This window comes from Callithrix jacchus, chromosome 18, assembly GCF_049354715.1.
Source record: "Callithrix jacchus isolate 240 chromosome 18, calJac240_pri, whole genome shotgun sequence".
Taxonomy (NCBI): Eukaryota; Metazoa; Chordata; class Mammalia; order Primates; family Cebidae; genus Callithrix; species Callithrix jacchus.
In genome coordinates this window covers 660,048-679,815 of record NC_133519.1, presented here as the reverse complement: position 1 = coordinate 679,815, position 19,768 = coordinate 660,048, and the positions used below count along the sequence as shown (strand labels likewise).

The 19,768-nt window shown below is 37.6% G+C and overlaps 1 long non-coding RNA gene across 1 annotated transcript; it reads left to right on the top strand.

Annotated features, from left to right (window-relative positions):
- Positions 1-401: 401 nt before the first annotated feature.
- LOC144580128 (uncharacterized) lies at positions 402-6,338 on the top strand. The gene is made up of 3 exons (XR_013529057.1): positions 402-1,014; positions 4,144-4,433; positions 4,514-6,338. It is a non-coding gene; the product is annotated as an uncharacterized LOC144580128 (long non-coding RNA).
- Positions 6,339-19,768: the final 13,430 nt, after the last annotated feature.

The window sequence follows — 19,768 nt, the reverse complement described above, 5'->3', positions numbered from 1 at the left end:
TAAAGACAAACTAGAAAGCGCTCTTTACAAGGGAACAAAGAAAGGATTACCCATCCTGTGTTCAAAGAACTGATTCATCTGGTGTGAGACATAATTATATTGAATACTATTTTATAGTGCTCTGAGCAGTTTGCTGCTTTGGGGGCAGTTTTCCGCTTTGGGAGGCGGACTAAATTTCCCTTGCCACCTCTCTCAATAGGATTTCTCAGCAAACAATATGATTTCTCACTCAACAACGGTGCTATGAACATCAGTGTATAAATGTGTAAGGCCCTTTGAATTGTAGAGAGTACACACCCAGAAGCGGAAATGCTGGATTATATGGTAATCCTTGTATAGAGACAGAGTATCGCTCTGTCACCCAGGCTGGAATGCAGTGGTGCAATCCTGGCTGACTGCAACCTCTGCCTCCTGGGTTCAAGCAATTCTTAACCCTCAGCCTCCCGAGTAGCTGGGATTATAGGCCTGCACCGCCACGCGTGGCTTGTTTTTGTGTTTTTAGTAGAGATGGATTTCACCACGTTGGCCAGACTGGTCTTGACCTCCTAGCCTCAAGTGATTCACCTGCCACGGCCTCACAAAGTGCTGGGATTACCAGTTTGTGCCACCATGCCTGGCCTGTTTTACACTTTTTGATGAAAAGTTTAAACACTGTTTTCCATAGTTAAGCTCCATTTTATATTCCCAGTAAGAGTACATACGGCTTCCAGCTGCTCAGCATTCTCGCTAAGACTTTATTTTCTGTATGGATTACAGCCATCCTAATGAGTCTGAGGTGGCCTCTCCATGTAGGTCTTCTTTTTTTGAGATGGAGTCTCACTCTGTCACCCCGGTTACTGTACAGTGGTGCAATCTTGGCTCACTGCAATCTCCCCCTCCCAGGTTCAAGCAATTCTCCTGCCTCAGCCTCCTGAGCGTCTGGGAATTCATCAGCCAAGCTGGTCTCAAACTCCTGACCTCAAGTGATCCGCCCATCTCGGCCTTTCAGAGTGCTGGGACTCCAGGCGTGAGCCAGTAAGTCCAGCTTCTCCGTGGTTTTGGTTTGTTTCCCTAATAGTGATGGTGAGCATCTTTTTATGTGCTGATTGGCCATTTGCATCTCTTATTTGGTAGACTGTCTATTCACATCCTTTGCACATTTCTGAACCGCGTTAGTGGGGTTTTTGTTGTTGCATTGTGAGAGTGCTTTATCTGTTCTAGATGGGAACCCTTTGACATGTAATTTGTACATCTGTCATTCCGTAGGTTGCCTTTTCAGTCTGTTAATAGTATCCTTCGATGCAATCCAATCTGTCTACTTTTCCTTTTGTTGTTTGGGCCTTTGGTGTCATATCTAAGAAATCATGGCCAAAGGAAGCTATCCTTCTATGTTTTAGAAGTTGTCAGCTGGGAACAGTGGCTCCTACCTATAATCCCAGCACATTGGGAGGCCGAAGTGGGTGAATCATGAGGTCAGGAGTTCAAGATCAGCCTGACCAAGATGCCCTGTCTCTACTAAACATACAAAAATTAGCTAGGCGTGGTGATGGGCTCCTGTAATCCCAGCTACTTGGGAGGCTGAGGCAGAGAGTTGCTTGAACCTGGGAGTCGGAGGTGGCAGTGAGTCGAGATCACGTCACTGCACTCCAGCCTCAGTGTCAGAGTGAGAGTCTGTCTCAAAAAAAAAAATGAGTTGTATGGCTTCAGATCTTACACTTGGTTCTTTGATTCATTATTGAGGGTTTTTTTTAAAAAAAAAAAACATGATATAAGGTAACGCTTTAACTTTATTCTTTTGCCTGTGGACATCTAGTTTTCCAACACCATTTGTTGAAAGACTGTTCCTTCCCTGATTGAAGTCTTGGCATCCTTATTGAACTCATTTGACCATATGTGTAAGAGTTTTATTCTGCACTCTGTATTCCATTCCACTGGTCTCTCTATATGTCTTTATTGCCGTACCACACTTTTGATCACTGCAGCTTTTTTTTTTTTTTTTAAAGATAGAGTCTTGCTCTGTTACCTGGCTGGAGTGCAGTGGCACAATCTCAGCTCACTGCAACCTCTGCCTCCTGGGCTCAAGGGATTCTTCTGCCTCAGCCTCCCGAGTAGCTTGGACCACAGGCGTGTGCCACCACACCTGGCTAATTTTTGTATTTTTAGTAGAGATGAGGTTTCATCATGTGGGCCAAGATGGTCTTGATCTCTTGACCTCATGATCTGCCCACCTCAGCCTCCCAAAGTGCTGGGATTACAGGCTTGAGCCACCATGCCCAGCCCTCTGTGGCTTTCAATAATACATTTTGAAACTGAGAAGTAAAACACTTCCAGCTTTGTTACTTTTTCAAGATTGCTTTGGCCATTTGGAATCTCTTGAAATTGCATATAAACTTTACACAATTTATAAGGATAGATTTTTCTGTAATTGAAGAAAAAATGTCACTGAGATTTTGAGAGCAATTAAACTAAACCTGTAGATCACTTTGAGTCGTATTGACATCTTAATGAAACTAAGCCTTTTAATACATAAATATGAGATGCCTTTACATTTGTTACACAGTCGGTCTCTGGAACTGAAAACCCTGCGAGAGTCTGCCTCCTGGTTGAGTTTATTCCTGTTTTATTCTTTTTGATGCTATTGTAAACTGACTTTTTTTTTTCCCAGATAATGTCTCACTATGTTGCCCAGGCTGGGGCACACTGGCTATTTACAGGCATAATTATTATAAAAACTGACAGCATTGACCTGCCAGGCTCAAGCGATTCTCCTACCTCAGCCTCCCAAGTAGCTGGGAATATAGGCATCCACAACCAAGCCAGAAGAAACTATTTTCTTAATTTCCTTCTGGGATTGTTGACTGTTAGTGCGTAGAAATGCAACTGACTTCTGTATATTGATTTCATAATCCTAAAACTTGGACAAATTATTAGTCCTAACAGTTTATTTTGTGCAGTCTTCAAGATTTTCTACAAAGAAGATCATGTAGTTTGTTAACAGAGAAAATTTTACTTCTTCCTTTCCAATTTCGATGCCTTTTCTTTTTCCTTTCTTTCTTAATAGCTCTGGCTAGGATTTCCAGTATTATGAAAGCATGCATCATTGTTTAACTCATCTTGGAAAACTTTATCTCATCATTGAGAACGATACTAGCTGGATGTTGTTCATATGACCTTTATTACGTTGAGGTTGTTTTGATTTCTAGTCAATTTGTTTTTAATCATGAAAGGATATTAAACTTCATGAAATGCTTTTTTTGTACTAATTGAAACAAATTATGTGTTAATTTCTCTGGTCAGGTGCTAGGGGGAAGGATGACATGAAGTCAGGAGTTCGAGACCAGCCTGGCCAACATGGTAAAACCCTGTCTCTACTAAAAATACAAAAACATGGTGGTGGACGCCTGTAATCCCAACTACTTGGGAGGCTGCACCACTGTACTCCAGCCTGAAGGACAGAGCAAGATCGTATCTCAAAAACATAATAAAAAGTGTCTTAATATTTCTTTTTTTTTATGAGAGTTCATAAGATGCCTTTATTTTGTAACTTACAATCACCTTTAAATTTGTCCTTCAAGTGTTAACTCTAACTGGTGACTGTTTTTTTTAAATACTTCACTGGCATTCAAGAGAGAAAAAGAATTTAGCCCTTGATTTAAAATAAATAAACCTGGCCAGACACGGTGGCTCACACCTGTAATCCCAGCACTGTAGGAGGCCGAAGCAGACAGATCATGAGATCCGATGTTTGAGACCATCCTGGCCAACATGGTGCACCCCCATCTCCACTAAAAACACAAAAAAACTAGCGGGGCATGGTGGCACATGCCTATAATCCCAGCTCCTCAGAAGATTGAGGCAGGAGAATTGCTGGAACCCAGGAGGAGAAGGTTGCAGTGAGCTGAGAATGCTCCACTTCACTTCAGCCTGGGTGACTGAGCAAGACTCCGTCTAAATAAAGAAATCAATCAATCAATCAATCAAACCCACCCACCCACCCTAAGAGGAAGACAGAGGACCTTAACTGCAGATAGTACTCCATTGTTACCCTGTGGCTATATATCTTCTGAGATGCCTGTCGTCTCAGATGTTCTGTTGATGGCTGTAGTCGCTGAAAGTTTTGTATTTACATGGTCAGAACATTGAGTGCTTCTGTTTGATTCCCAGATTCTCCAACCTTCCCATGGAGTCACACCACCTCCTGTCTTGGCACTTCATGAGTCCAGTGGTCTTTCCCAAGAGGATCTGGTTGGCAGACCGTGACCTTGGTTCCTGCTTCTATCCGTAGGTTTATTCTTAGCAGCCACCACCTTTTTGGTACTAGAACAGTGCGTTTTTTATAGTGCGTTCATCGGTGGATGCTGAGACCACAACCCGGTCAGTTGGATGTTCAACTAATGCTTTATGACGCAGTCCCTGCAACTCACCAACCCGTGCCAGAACTCACTGGAGCTCAGGTGTGTAGCACTACCTTGTTTCTCTATGGCTGCGAGTGCAAACATGGTTGATGTGTTTATTTCCCATTTTTACTTTGCAGGTTTTGTTTTGTGAGACAAGCTCTTACTCCATCATGCAGCCAGAAGTGTAGTCATGGTTCATTGCAGCCTTGACCACCCAGATTCAAGCCATCTTTCCTCAGCCTTCCAAAGTGCTAGGAATACAAGTGTGGCCTACATTTGAGCTTTGAGTTCATTATGTATTCTAGAAATGAGTCTCTGGAGATGAGTCCTTCATCTGATAGTTGGTTTGTAAAAGTTTTTCCCAAACTGTAGCTTATCTGTGGAAATAATAATGTTATTCTTTTTTTTATACATTAGGCAATAGCTCTAGTTACACCTCTGCCATATTAACAAAAATGTCATCCTCACACCCTTGACATTAGAATTGAAAGCATAGGGGGGTTTCACCCCTTGCAATATTTAATTCAGTATAATTGTTATCTGGTTTACATTAGTGACCATATCAGAGCATGGTGTACACCTCTTGCCATATTCCGAGTATTTCCCTATGGGCAGCAACATTTTCCTCTCCTTCTCTGGATATTAGGAACAATATTTCAGGACGGTCGACCAGTCCCAGTCACATCGTAAGTAATGTCATCTGTAATCCCCTAGTTATTAGGAACAGTATCACCGGGGCTTGTGTGATTTCTAAGATATTTGGAGTAATATCCTTTAACTTTTTGAATATTACCAACAACACTACAGTAGTGGTGTATGCTTCCTGCGATATTCAGGCTATGGTCATCCTTTGTCCCCAAGATATTGTTAACTGCACCACAGAAGTGTTTTAATTTGCCTGTGATATTGGAACAATCACAAAGTGTACACGTGCTTTCACAATGAGAGTAATGCCTACTTAGGATACGATGCATAATATCACGAAATGGACACATATGTGTGTATACCCACTTTGATTTTAGAAGTCATTTTTATCTAATATATTAAAAATCATATCCCAGAATATACTCATGTTGTGTGCACTTATTGGGATATTACAAACAATGCACAGAATATGTACCATATGTATATTGACTGTGATGGGAGTATGTGTACACAAAAGAGATGTACATTAAATGTACATAATCTGTAAAATATGTAGAATTATATATACACAATATGTACACAATAGGTATGTAAATAATGTGTACAGTATGTACATTTATTATAATACCACAATGATATCATATAATCACAAAAGCTTATAAAATCCCAATACACAGGTAATACATAATATAAATATACATATTGCACACATTATGTACATTTACATTTATTGTGATATGTACACATGTACATCATGTACCCATTATGTAGAGATGTATAATATATGCACGTGTATATTGTGCACAGTATGTACATATGGACACTATGCACACATATGTACATATAATGTAGATATGTATATTTTGTACATGAGTACATATTATGCACAGTATGTACATGTATAAACTATGTACACACATGCGTGTACACCCACTTGGGTAACTGAAGTAATTTCTAATATGCTAAAAGAAATATCAAAGAATATACTCATAATGTGTACATTTACTGGCATATCAAAATAAATGTATGAAATAGGCACTGTCTGTATATTTATTCTGCTGTACATGTGTGCACCCAATATTCAAGTTGAAAAATGTACAAAATCTGTAAAATATGTTCCTTCATATTTCTATCATGTGTACACAATGTATAGGTACATGTTTGCTATATGTACATCTACTGCAATATCACAATGATATCATATCCCAACAGCATATATAATCACAATAAATGTGTAACACATAACAATATAATTGTACATATGCAAACATTATGTACATTTACATTTATTGTTAAATGATGATGTGTATGCATGTACATAATGTACCCATTATGTAGAGATGTACAATATATGCACATGTACATATGTGTGCACGGTATGTACATATGTACAGATATGTACATACGTGTAGACATGTACATTGTGTACAAGAGTACATAATATGCACAGTATGTACACGTGTAAACCATGTAAACACCTGGGTGTACATCCACTTTGGTCACTGTAGTAATTTCTATCTAATATGCAAAAAATTATATCCCAGAATGTACTCATAATATATACATGTAATGGCATATTGCAAGAAATGCATATAATAGGTACAGTCTGTACATTTACTCTGATGTACATATGTGTACACAATACAGATGTACAATAAATGTACATAATATGTACAATATGTATATTATATGTACATAATGTGTACACAATACGTATGTACATAATGTGTACAATATGTCCATTTATTGTAATATCACAATGATATATAATCACAACAGCATATAAAATCACAATGCACATGTAATACACAATATCAATATAAATGTACAGATTGCAAACATTATGTACATTTACATTTATTGTAATATTACGATATGTACACATGAACATGTATACATTATGTTCACATGTACACCCTGTACCCAGTATGTACACATGTACATCATGTACCCATAATGCACGAATGTACAATATATGCATGTGTATATATGTGTGCACAGTTTGTATATATGTATGCTATGTACACATACATACATATAACGTACATATGTACCTTCTGTACACGAGTGCATAATATGCAAAGTATGTACATGTATAAGCAATGTACACACATGCGTGTACACCCACTTGGGTAACCAAAGTAATTTCTATCTAATATGTTAAAAGTAATATCCCAGAATGTATTCATAATGTGTACATTTATTGGCATATAACAATAAATGCATAATATAGGTATAGTCTGTATATTTGCTCTGCTGTACATATGTGCACCCAATACACAAGTAGAAAAAATCTACATAATCTGTAAAATATGTACCTATAGATTTCTATAATGTGTACAAAATGCATAGGTACATAATGTGTGCACTATGCAAATTTCTTAGAATATCTGTGATAAAATATAATCACAATAAGATATAATCACAGTAATATATACATATCTTATATCACAAAGAGTACATGTTGCACACATTTGGTATGCATTAGGTACACATGTATTGTGCACATACTATGTACATATATAATGATTGTGATAACACCATATGTACACGTGTACAAATATGTGCCCACTATTTAAACTATGTACACATGTAGAAATAGGTGCAAACTATGTACCTATGCAGAGCATGCTGTTACCACAGCCCTTCTTGTAGCAGCCCCCAGGTCCACCCTGGCTACTTAAGGACACCCTGGCTAGGGGGTTGTGCCCACAGCCCCTGCCAGAGGGCCCATAACAGCTCCCAGGCCCACCCTGGCTTCTTACAAACCCCCTGGATAGAAAGCTGTGCCCACAGCCCTGCCAGAGGTCCCATAGCAGCCCCCAGGCCCACCCTGGAGCCTTTGGGACCCCTGGCTATGGGATCCCCTGTTGCAGCTCTTGGGGAAATACTCTGAATACAGCAAGACATGTACACCATGCTCCGATATGGTCACTAATGCAAACAAAAAAACAAGTATACTGAATTAAACATTGCAAGGGGTGAAACCCCCCTATGCTTTCACTTCTAATGTCAAGGGGGTGAGGATGACATTTTTGTCAATATGACAGAGGTGTAACTAGAGCTATTGCCTAATATATGAAAAAACAGAATAACATTATCATTTCTATATGATATGGTCTCCAGTATCATATTACACCACATTTTCAAAATAGCTGGTCCCCAGCAGCTGTGGGCATAGCGGCCAAGTGAGGGGGTCCCTAGGCAACCACTGCCTGCCTGTGGCCTGCTACAGGACCTTTGGTGGGGGCTGTGGGCACAGTGCCATAGCCAGGGGGTTCCTAAGCAGCCGTGGTGGGCCTGGGGTGTACTACAAGCCCTCTGGGGGTGGCTGTGGGTACAGTCACCTAGGCAGGGTGTTCCTAAGTAGCAGGGTGAACCTAAGGGCAGCTACTTGCCCTCTGTCAGGGCCTTGGACACAGCCCCATAGCCAGGGGTCCCAAAGACACCAGGGTGGGCCTGGGGGCTGCTACGGAACCTCTGGCAAAGCTGTGGGCACAGCTTTATAACCGGGGGCTCCGTAAGAAGCCAGGGTGGGCCTGGGAGCTGTTACCGGTCCTCTGGCAGGAGCTGTGGGCACAGCCCCCTAGCCAGGGTGTCCTTTAGCAGCCAAAGTGGGCCTGCGGGCTGCTAAAAAGGGGCTGTGGTAATAGCGTGCTGTGCATAGGTACATAGTTTTCACCTATTTCTACATGTGTACATAGTTTAAATAGTGAGCACATATTTGTACACATCTACATATGGTGTTATCACGATAAATGTACATGTACATAACACGTGCACAATACATATGTACCTAATGCATACCTAATGTGTGCAATATGTACTCTTTGTGATACTACATGGTATGTATATATTACTGTGATTATACATCTTATTGTGATTAAATATATTTTATCATTGGTATTTTTAAAAATGTGCATAGTGCACATATTATGTACCTATGCATTGTGCACATATTATAGAAATAGTTACATATTTTACAGATTACATTTTTTTGTACATATGCATTGTGTACACATAGGTACAGCAGAGTAAATTTTCAGACCTTAAGTATTTAATACATTTATTGTGATATGCCAATAAATGTGCACATTATGAGTAAAATCTGGGATATTATTTTTAGCATATTACAAATTCCTTCGGTTACCAAAGAGGGTGTACACCCAGGTGTGTACATGGTTTATACATGTACATATTGTGCATATTATGTACTCGTGTACAGAATGTACATGTCTACATTATATGTACATATGTGTGCATGGTGTGTACATATGTACACGTGCATATATTGTACATCTGTACAACATGGGTACATGTGTACGTACTGGATACATGCTGTACATGTGAACATAATGTGTATGTGATGTTCATGTTTATATATGGTAATGTTACAATAAATGTAAATGTACATAATGTTTGCAATCTGTACATTTATATTGATATGTATTACATGTGCCTTGTGATTTTATATGCTGTTGTGGTTATATGATAATGTGATATTACAATAAATGAACATTGTACACATGTACATACCTATTGTTTACACATTATGTACATATAATATACATATTGTACATATTATGTACATTTATTGTACATCTGTATTGTGTACACATATGTACAGCAGAGTAAATGTACAGACTATACCTATTTTATACATTTATTTCAATATGCCAATAAATGTACACATTATGAGTACATTCTGGGATATAATTTTTTCCATATTAGCTAGTAATTACTCCGGTGACCAAAGTGGGTGTACATTTAGGTGAGTAAATGGTTTATACGTGAACATATTGTGCATATAATGTACTCGTGTACACAATGTACATGTCGACATTATATGTACATGTGTACAGATGTACATACTGTGCACACATATGTACACGTGCATATATTGTACATCTGTACATAATGGGTACATGATGTACATGTGTACACATATTACAGTAAATGTAAATGTACATAAGCTTTGCAATACATTTATATTGATATTATGTATTACATGTTTATTGTTGATTATATATGCTGTTGTGATAAGATATTGTGATATTACAATAAATGTACATATTGTACACATTATGTACCTATGCATTGTGTACATATTACGGAAATATAAAAAAACATATTTTACAGATTATGTACATGTTTTCTACTTGCGTATTGGGTGCACTTATGTACAGAAGAGTAAACGTACAAACTGTACCTATTTTATGCATTTATTGTGATATGCCAATAAATGTACACATGAATACATTCTGAAATATTTTAGCATATTAGATAGAAATTACTTTAAGTGGGGGTACATGCATGTGTGTACATAGTTTATACATGTATATACTGTGCATATTATGTACTTGTGTACATAAGATACATGTCTACATTATATATACGTATGTGTACATAGTGTACATATGTACATACTGTGCCCACATATATTCACGTTTATATATTGTACATCCGTACATAATGGGTACATGATGTACATGTGTACATATAATATCAAAATAAATGTAAATGTATAAAATGTGTGCAATATGTACATTAATATTACGTATTGCCTGTGTATTGTGATTTAATAGGCTGTTGTGATTGTATGATATTGTGATATTACAATAAGTGTACATATTGTACACATGTACATACCTACTGTGTACACATTGTTTACATATAATTGTACATATTTTTTATTGCATTTTAGGTTTTGGGGTACATGTGCAGAACGTGCAAGACAGTTGCATAGGTACACACATGGCAGTGTGTTTTGCTTCCTTTCTCCCCTTCAGCCACATTTGTCATTTTTCCCCAGGCTATTCCTCCCCACCTCCCCCCCGCTGGCCCTCCCCTTTTCCCCCTATAGACCCCAGTGTTCAGTACTCCCCTCCCTGTGTCCATGTGTTCTCATTTTTCATCACCCTCCTATGAGTGAGAATATGCGGTGTTTCATTTTCTGTTCTTGTGTCAGTTTGCTGAGGATGATGTTCTCCAGATTCATCCATGTCCCTACAAATGACACAAACTCATCATTTCTGATTGCTGCATAATATTCCATGGTGTATATGTGCCACATTTTTCCAATCCAGTCTATCATCAATGGGCATTTGGGTTGGTTCCAGGTCTTCACTATTGTAAACAGTGCTGCTATGAACATTCGTGTGCATGTGTCCTTATAATAGAACGATTTATAGTCCTTTGGATATATACCCAGTAATGGAATTGCTGGGTCAAATGGAATTTCTATTTCTAAGGCCTTGAGAAATCGCCACACTGTCTTCCACAATGGTTGAACTAATTTGCACTCCCACCAACAGTGTAAAAGTTTTCTTTTTTCTCCACATCCTCTCCAGCATCTGTTGTCTCCAGATTTTTTAATGATCGCCATTCTAACTGGCGCGAGATGGTATCTCAATGTGGTTTTGATTTGCATCTCTCTAATGACCAGTGATGATGAGCATTTTTTGATATGATTGTTGGCCTCATATATGTCTTCTTTCGTAAAGTATCTGTTCATATCCTTTGCTCATTTTTGAATGGGCTTGTTTGTTTTTTTCCTGTAAATCTGTTTGAGTTCTTTGTAAATTCTGGATATCAGCCCTTTGTCAGATGGGTAAACTGCAAAAATTTTTTCCCATTCTGTTGGTTGCCGATTCACTCTAGTGACTGTTTCTTTTGCCGTGCAGAAGCTGTGGAGTTTCATTAGGTCCCATTTGTCTATTTTGGCTTTTGTTGCCAATGCTTTTGGTGTTTTGTTCATGAAGTCCTTGCCTACTCCTATGCCCTGAATGGTTTTGCCTAAATTTTCTTCTAGGATTTTGATGGTGCCAGGTCTTATGCTTAAGTCTTTAATCCATCTGGAGTTAATTTTGGTGTAAGGTGTCAGGATGGGGTCCAGTTTCTGCTTTCTGGACATGGGTAGCCAGTTTTGCCAACACCATTTATTAAACAGGGAATCCTTTCCCCATTGCTTGTTTTTGTCAGGTTTATCAAAGATTGTATTGTTGCAGATATGTTGTGTTACCTCCAATGCCTCTGTTCTGTTCCATTGGTCTATATCTCTGTTTTGGTACCAGTACCATGCTGTTTCGATTACTGTAGCCTTGTAGTATAGTTTGAAATCCGGTAGTGTGATGCCCCCCACTGTGTTCTCTTTGCGTAGAATTGACTTGGCTATGCGGGCTCTCTTTTGGTTCCATATAAAGTTCGTGGTGGTTTTTTCCAGTTCTGTGAAGAATAATTGTACATATTGTACAGATTATGTACATTTATTGTTCATCTCTATTGTGTACACATATGTCCATCACAGTCAATGTACATATGGTACATATTCTGTGAATTGTTTGTAATATCCCAATAAGTGTACACATCATGATTATGTTCTGGGATATGATTTTTAGTATATTAGATAAAAATGACTTCCAATATCAAAGTGGGTATACACAAATGTGTGTCCATTTCATGATATTATGCATCGTATCCTAAGTAGGTATTACTGTCATTGTGAAAGCAAGAGTACACTCTGTGATTGTTCTAATATCACAGGCAAAGTAAAACGCTTCTGTGATGGCAGTTAATAATATCCTGGGGACAAAGGATGACCATAGCCTGAATATCGCAGGAAGTGTACACCACCACTGTTGTATTGTTTCTAAAATTCAAAAACTTAAAGAATATAATTCCAAAAATCTCAGAAAGTGCACAAGCCCCTGGTGATATTGTTCCTAATAACCAGGGGATTACAGATGACATTACTCACGATGTGACTGGGGCTGTATGCCGGTCCTGGGATATTGTTTCTAATATCAGGAGAAGGAGAGGAAAATGTTGCTGCCCATAGGGAAATACTCTGAATACGGCAAGAGGTGTACACCATGCTCTGATATGGTCACTAATGTAAACAAGAAAACAATTATACTGAATTAAACATTGCAAGGGGTGGAAACCCCCCTATGCTTTCAATTCTAATGTCAAGGGAATGAGGATGACATTTTTGTCAGTATGGCAGAAGTGTAACTAGAGCTATTGCCTAATATATAAAAAAAATGGAGTAACATTATCATTTCCGTATGATATGGTCGCCAGTATCATATTAAACCACATTTTAAAAATATCTGGGCCCCAGCAGCTGTAGGCATAGCAGGCAAGTGAGGGAATCCCTAAGCAACCACTGCATTCCTGGGTCCTGCTGCGGGCACTTTGGTGGGGGCTGTGGGCACAGCACCCTAGCCAGAAAATCTTTAAGCCACCATGGTGAGCCTTTGGGCTGCTACACGCAGTCTGGTGGTGGCTGTGGGTACTGCCACCTAGACAGGGTGTCCCTAAGCAGCCATGGTGGGCCTGGGGTCTACTATGGGCTTTCTGGGGGTGGCTGTGGGCACAGTCACCTAGTCAGGGTGTCCCTAAGCAGCAGGGTGGGCCTAAGGGCAGCTACTTGCCCTCTTGCAGAGCCTTGGACATAGCCCCATAGCCAGGGGTCCCAAAGAGGCCAGGGTGAGCCTGGGGGCTGCTATAAGACCTCTGGTGGGGCTGTGGGCACAGCTTTATAGCAAGCCGGTCCATAATAAGCCAGGGTGGGACTGAGAGCTGTTACAAGCCCTCTGGTAAGGGCTGTGGGAAAATCCCTTTAGCCAGAGTGTTTTTAAGCAGCCAGGGTGGACCTGGGGGCTGCTACGAGGGGGGCTGTGGTAATAGCATGCTCTGCATAGGCACATAGTTTGCACCTATTTCTACATGTGTACATAGTTTAAATAGTTGGCACATATATGTACATGTGTACATATGGTGTTATCACAATCATTATATATGTACATAATGTGTGCACAATACATGTGTACCTAATGCATACCTAATATGTGCAATATGTACTCTTTGTGATACTACATGATATGTATATATAACTGTTATATATCTTATTGTGATTATATATATTTTATCACTCATATTCTAGTAAATTTGCATAGTGCACACATGTACCTATGCATTGTGTATACATTATAGAAATATATAGGTACATATTTTACAGATTATGTACATTTTTTGTACATGTGCATTGTGTACACATGTGTACAGCAGAGTAAATGTAAAGAATTTACCTATTTTATATATTTATTGTGATATGAAAATAAATGTACACATTATGAGTACAATCTGGGATATTTTTAGCATATTAGAAATTCTTCTCATTACGAAAGTGGGTTTACACCCATGTGTGTACATATTTTGTAAGTGTACATATTGTGAATATTATATACTCATGTACAGAATGTACACATGTACATTATATGTACATATGTGTACGTAGTGTACATATGTACATACTGCACACATAGGTACATGTGCATATATTGTACATCTGTACATCATGGGCACATGATGCACATTTGTAGGTAATGGGTACATGATGTACATGTGTACGTACTGGGTACATGATGAACAGGTGTACATACTGGTTACATGATGTTCATGTGTACATATCGTAATATTACAATAAATGTAAATGTACATAATGTTTGCCATCTGTACCTTTATTTTGATATTATGTATTACATGTTCATTGTGACTTTATATGCTTTTGTGATTATATGATATTGTGATATTACAATAAATGGACCTATTGTACACATTATGTACATACCTATTGTGTACACATTATTTACTTATAATAAATGTACATATTGTACAGATTATGTACATTTATTGTACATCTGTATTGTGTACACATATGTACACCAGAGTAAACGTACAAACTGTACCTTTTATACATTTCTTGCAATATGCCAATAAAAGTACACATCATGGGTCCATTCTGAAATATAATTTTTTGCATATTAGATAGAAATTACTCCAATGACCAAAGTGGGTGTACACTTAGGTGTGTACATGGTTTATATGTTTACATGTTGTGCATATAATATACTCATGTACACAATGTACATGTCTACTATATATTTACATTATGTGTACATATGTACATACTGTGCACACATATGTACACGCCCATATATTGTACATCTGTACATAATGAGTACATGATGTACATGCATACACATCATCATTTAACTAAGTGTAAATGTACATAACGTTTGCAATATGTATGTTTATATTGATATGTGTTACACGTTTATTGTGATTATATATGCTGTTGTGATGATATTGTGATATTAGAATAAATGTACATATTGTACAGATGTACCTATGCATTGTGTACACATTATAGAAATATAAAGAAACATATTTTACAGATTATGTACATTTTTTCAACTTGCATATCGGGTGCACATATGTACAGCAGAGTAAATGTACAGACTGTACCTATTTTATACATTTATTGTGATATGCCAGTAAATGTAAACATTATGAGTACATTCTGAAATATTTGTTTTAGCATACTAGATAGAAATTACTTTGGCTAGCAACATGGGTGTACACGCATGTGTGTACATAGTTTATACATGTACATACTGTGCATATTATGTACTCGTGTACAGAAAGTACATATCTACATTATATGTAGATATTTTTACATAGTGTACATATGTACATACTGTGCAGACATATATACATGTGCATATATTGTACATGTGTACATAATGGGTACATGATGTACATGTGTACGTACTGGGTACATGGTGTTCATGTGAAAATGTGTACATGATGTTCATGTATACATATAATATTACAATAAGTCTGAATGTACATAATGTTTGCAATCTGTACATTTATATTGATATTATGTATTACATGTGCATTGTGATTTTATATGTTGTGATTATATGATATCATTGTGATATAAAATAAATGGACCTATTGTACATATTATGTACATACCTATTGTGTACACATTATGAACATATAATATACATAATGTACAGATTATGTACATTTATTGCACATTTTTATTGTGTACACATATGTACACCAGAGTAAATGTACAGACTGTACCTATTTTATACATTTCTTGTGATATGCCAATAAATGTACACATTATTAGTATATTCTGGGATAAAATGTTTTGCATATTAGATAGAAATTACTTCACTACCAAAGTGGGTGTACACCCAGGTGTGTACATGTTTTATACTTGTACAGATTATACATATTATGTATTTGCGTACAGAATGTCTACATTATATGTACATATGTGTACATAGTGTCTATATGTACATACTGTGCACACATATGTACACATGCATATATTCTACACCTGTACATAATGGGTACATGATGTACATGGATACACATCATCATTTAACAGTAAATGTTAATGTACATAATGTTTGCAATATGTACATTTATATTAATATGTATTACATGTTTATTGTGATTATATATGCTGTTGTGATATATCATTGTGATATTACAATAAATATGCATATTGTACACATTTTGTACCTATGCATTGTGTACACATTATAAAAATATAAAACATTTTACAGATTATGTACATTTTTTTAACTTTTGTGTTGTGTGCACATATATATAGCAGACTAAATGTACAGACTATATCTTATATACATTTATTGCAATATGCCAATACATGTACACATGAGTACATTCTGGGATATTTCTTTTAGCATATTAGATAGAAATTACTTTGGTTACCCAAGTGGGTGTACACGCATGTGTGTACATAGTATGTACTTATGCACAGAAGGTACATATCTACATTACATGTATGTATGTGGACATAGTGTGCATATGTACATACTTTGTACACATATATACATGTGCATATATTGTACATCCATATGTAATGGGTACATGATGTATATGTGTACATATCAGAATATCACAATAAATGTAAATGTACATAATGTGTGCAATATGTTTATTTATATTATATATTATTAGTGTATTGTGATTTTATAAGCTGTTGTGATTATATCATTGCAGTGTTACAATAAATGAATATATTGTACACATTATGTATATACCTATTGTGTATATATTGTGTACATATACTTGTACATATTGTACAGATTATGTACATTTATTATACATTTGTATTGTGTACACATATGCCCAAAAGTCAATGTACATATGGTACGTATTCTGTGCATTGTTTGTAATATTCCAATAAGTGTACATATCGAGTATATTCTGGGATATGATTTCTAATATATTAGATAAAAATGACTTTTGATATCAAAGTGGGTATACCCACATGTTTGTGCATTTTTTGATATTATGCATCATATTTTAAGTAGGTATTACTGTCATTGTGATAGCAAGTGTACACTATGAGATTGTTTCAATATCACAGTCAAAGTAAAACACTTCTGTGATGCAGTTAATATCCTGGGGACAAAGGATGACTATAGATTGAATATTGCAGAAAGTGTACACCACCACTGTAGTATTGTTTCTAATATTTAACAACTGAAAGATATTACTCCAAATATCTTAGAAAGTGCACAAACCCCCCATGATGTTGTTCCTAATAACCAGGGGATTACAGATGACATTACTCACATGACTGGGGCTGAACGCTGGTCTTGGGATATTGTTTCTAATATCCAGAGAAGGAGAGGAAAATGTTCCCACCTATAGGGAATACTCTGAATATGGCAAGAGGTGTACACCATGCTCTGATATGGTCACTAATGTAAACAAGAAAACAATTATATTGAATTAAACATTGCAAGGGGTGAAACCCCCCTATGCTCTCAATTCTAATATAAGGGGGGTGAGGATGACATTTTTGTCAATATGGCAGAGGTGTGACTAGAGCTATTGCCTAATATATAAAAAAAAATTTTTCATTTCTGTATGATATGGTCACCAGTATCATATTACACCACATTTTCAAAATAGCTGGTCCCCAGAAGCTGTGGGCATAGTGGCCAAGTGAGGGGGTCCCTAAGCAACCACTATATGCCTGGTGCCTGCTATGGGCCCTTTAATGGGGGCTGTGGGCACAGTGCCCTTGCCATGGGGTCCCTAAGCAGCCATGGTGGGCCTTTGAGCTGCTACAGGCAGTCTGGCACTGGCTGTGGGTACTGCCACATATCCAGGGTGTTTCTAAGAAGCCATGGTAAGACTGGGGTCTACTATAGGCTTTCTGGGGGTGGCTGTGGGCACAGTCACCTAGTCAGGGTGTCCCTAAGCAGCAGGGTGGGTCTGGGGGCTGCTACATGCCCTCTGGCAGGGCCTTGGACAAAGCCCCTAGCCAGGGGGTGTCTAAGACACCAGGGTGGGCCTGGCACTTGCTATGGGACCTTTGGCAAGGCTGTGGGCACAGCTTTATAGCCAGGAGGTTTTTAAAAATTCAGGGTGGGCCTGGGAGTTTTACAGGCTTTCTGGCAAGGGCTGTGGGCACAGCTCCCTAGCCAGGGTGTTTTTAAGCAGCCAGGTTGGGCCTGGGGGCCGCTGCAGGACTTCTGGTGGGGCTGTGGGCTCAGCTTTCTAACCAGCAATTCTGTAAAAAGCCAGGGTTGTCCTGGGAGCTCTTACGGGCCCTCTGGTAAAAGCTGTGAGTAAAGCCCCCTAGCCAGGTTGTCCTTAAGCAGCCAGGGTGGACTTGGGGGCTGCTAAAAGGGGGGCTCTGGTGATAGCATGCTCTGCATAGGTACATAGTTTGCACCTATATCTACATGTGTACATAGTTTAGTGGGCACATATTTGTACACGTGTACATATGGTGTTATCCCAATCATTATATATGTACATAATGTGTGCACAATACATGAGTACCTATTGCACACATTAGGTATGCATTCTTGTTGATGTGTGGATTTAGCTCTCAAAATTGACCATGTGGTTTGACTGGAAATTTTGAAAACACTTTCTTTGTAAAATTCAGGAGAAAGAATTTCAGAGCCCACTGAGTCCTACGGTTATAACAAAATATCCCAGAATCAAAACTAAAATAAGTACGGTGAAAATTCTTGTTGATGTGTAGATTCAGCTCACAGAATTAAACATGTGGTTTGACTTGAAATTTTGAAAACACTTTCTTTGTAAAATTCAGGAGAAATAATTTCGGAGACCTTTGAGTTTTATAGTTAAACCAAAATGTCCCAGGATAAAAACTAATAAAATATATGGTGAATATCCTTGTTGATGTGTGGATTCAGCTCACAAAATTGAAAATGATGTTTGCCTTGAAATTTTAAAAACACTCTGTAAAATTCAGGAGAAAAAATTTCAGAGTCCATTGAGTCCTATAGTTAAAACAATATCCCAGAATGAAAACTAAAGAACTGTACATTAGAAATTCTTGTTGATCTGTGGATTCAGCTCACCAAATGAAACATGTTAGATTTGAAATTTTAAAAACACTTTCTTTGTGAAATTCAGGAGAAAGGATTTCAGAGACCATTGAGTCATGTAGTTAAAACAATATATCCCAGAATGAAAAAAAAAAAAAGCTGTATGATGAAAATTCTTGTTAATTAGTGGATTCATCTCAGAGAATTTAACATTTTGTTTGACTTGAAATTTTGAAAACATTTTCTGTGTAAAATTCAGGAAAAAGGATTTGAGCCCATTGAGTCCTACAGTTAAAACAAAATATCCCAGAATGAAAACTAAAAAAAATCTGGTGAAAATTCTTTTTGATGTGTGGATTCAGCTTACAGAATTGAACATGTGGTTTTACTTGAAATTTTGAAAACTCTTTTTTTGCAAATTTCAGGAGAAAGAATTTCTGAGCCCATTGAGTCCTGTAGTTAAAACAATATATCACAGAATGAAAACGAAAAAGCTGTATAATGAAAATTCTTGTTAATGTGTGGATTCAGCTCAGA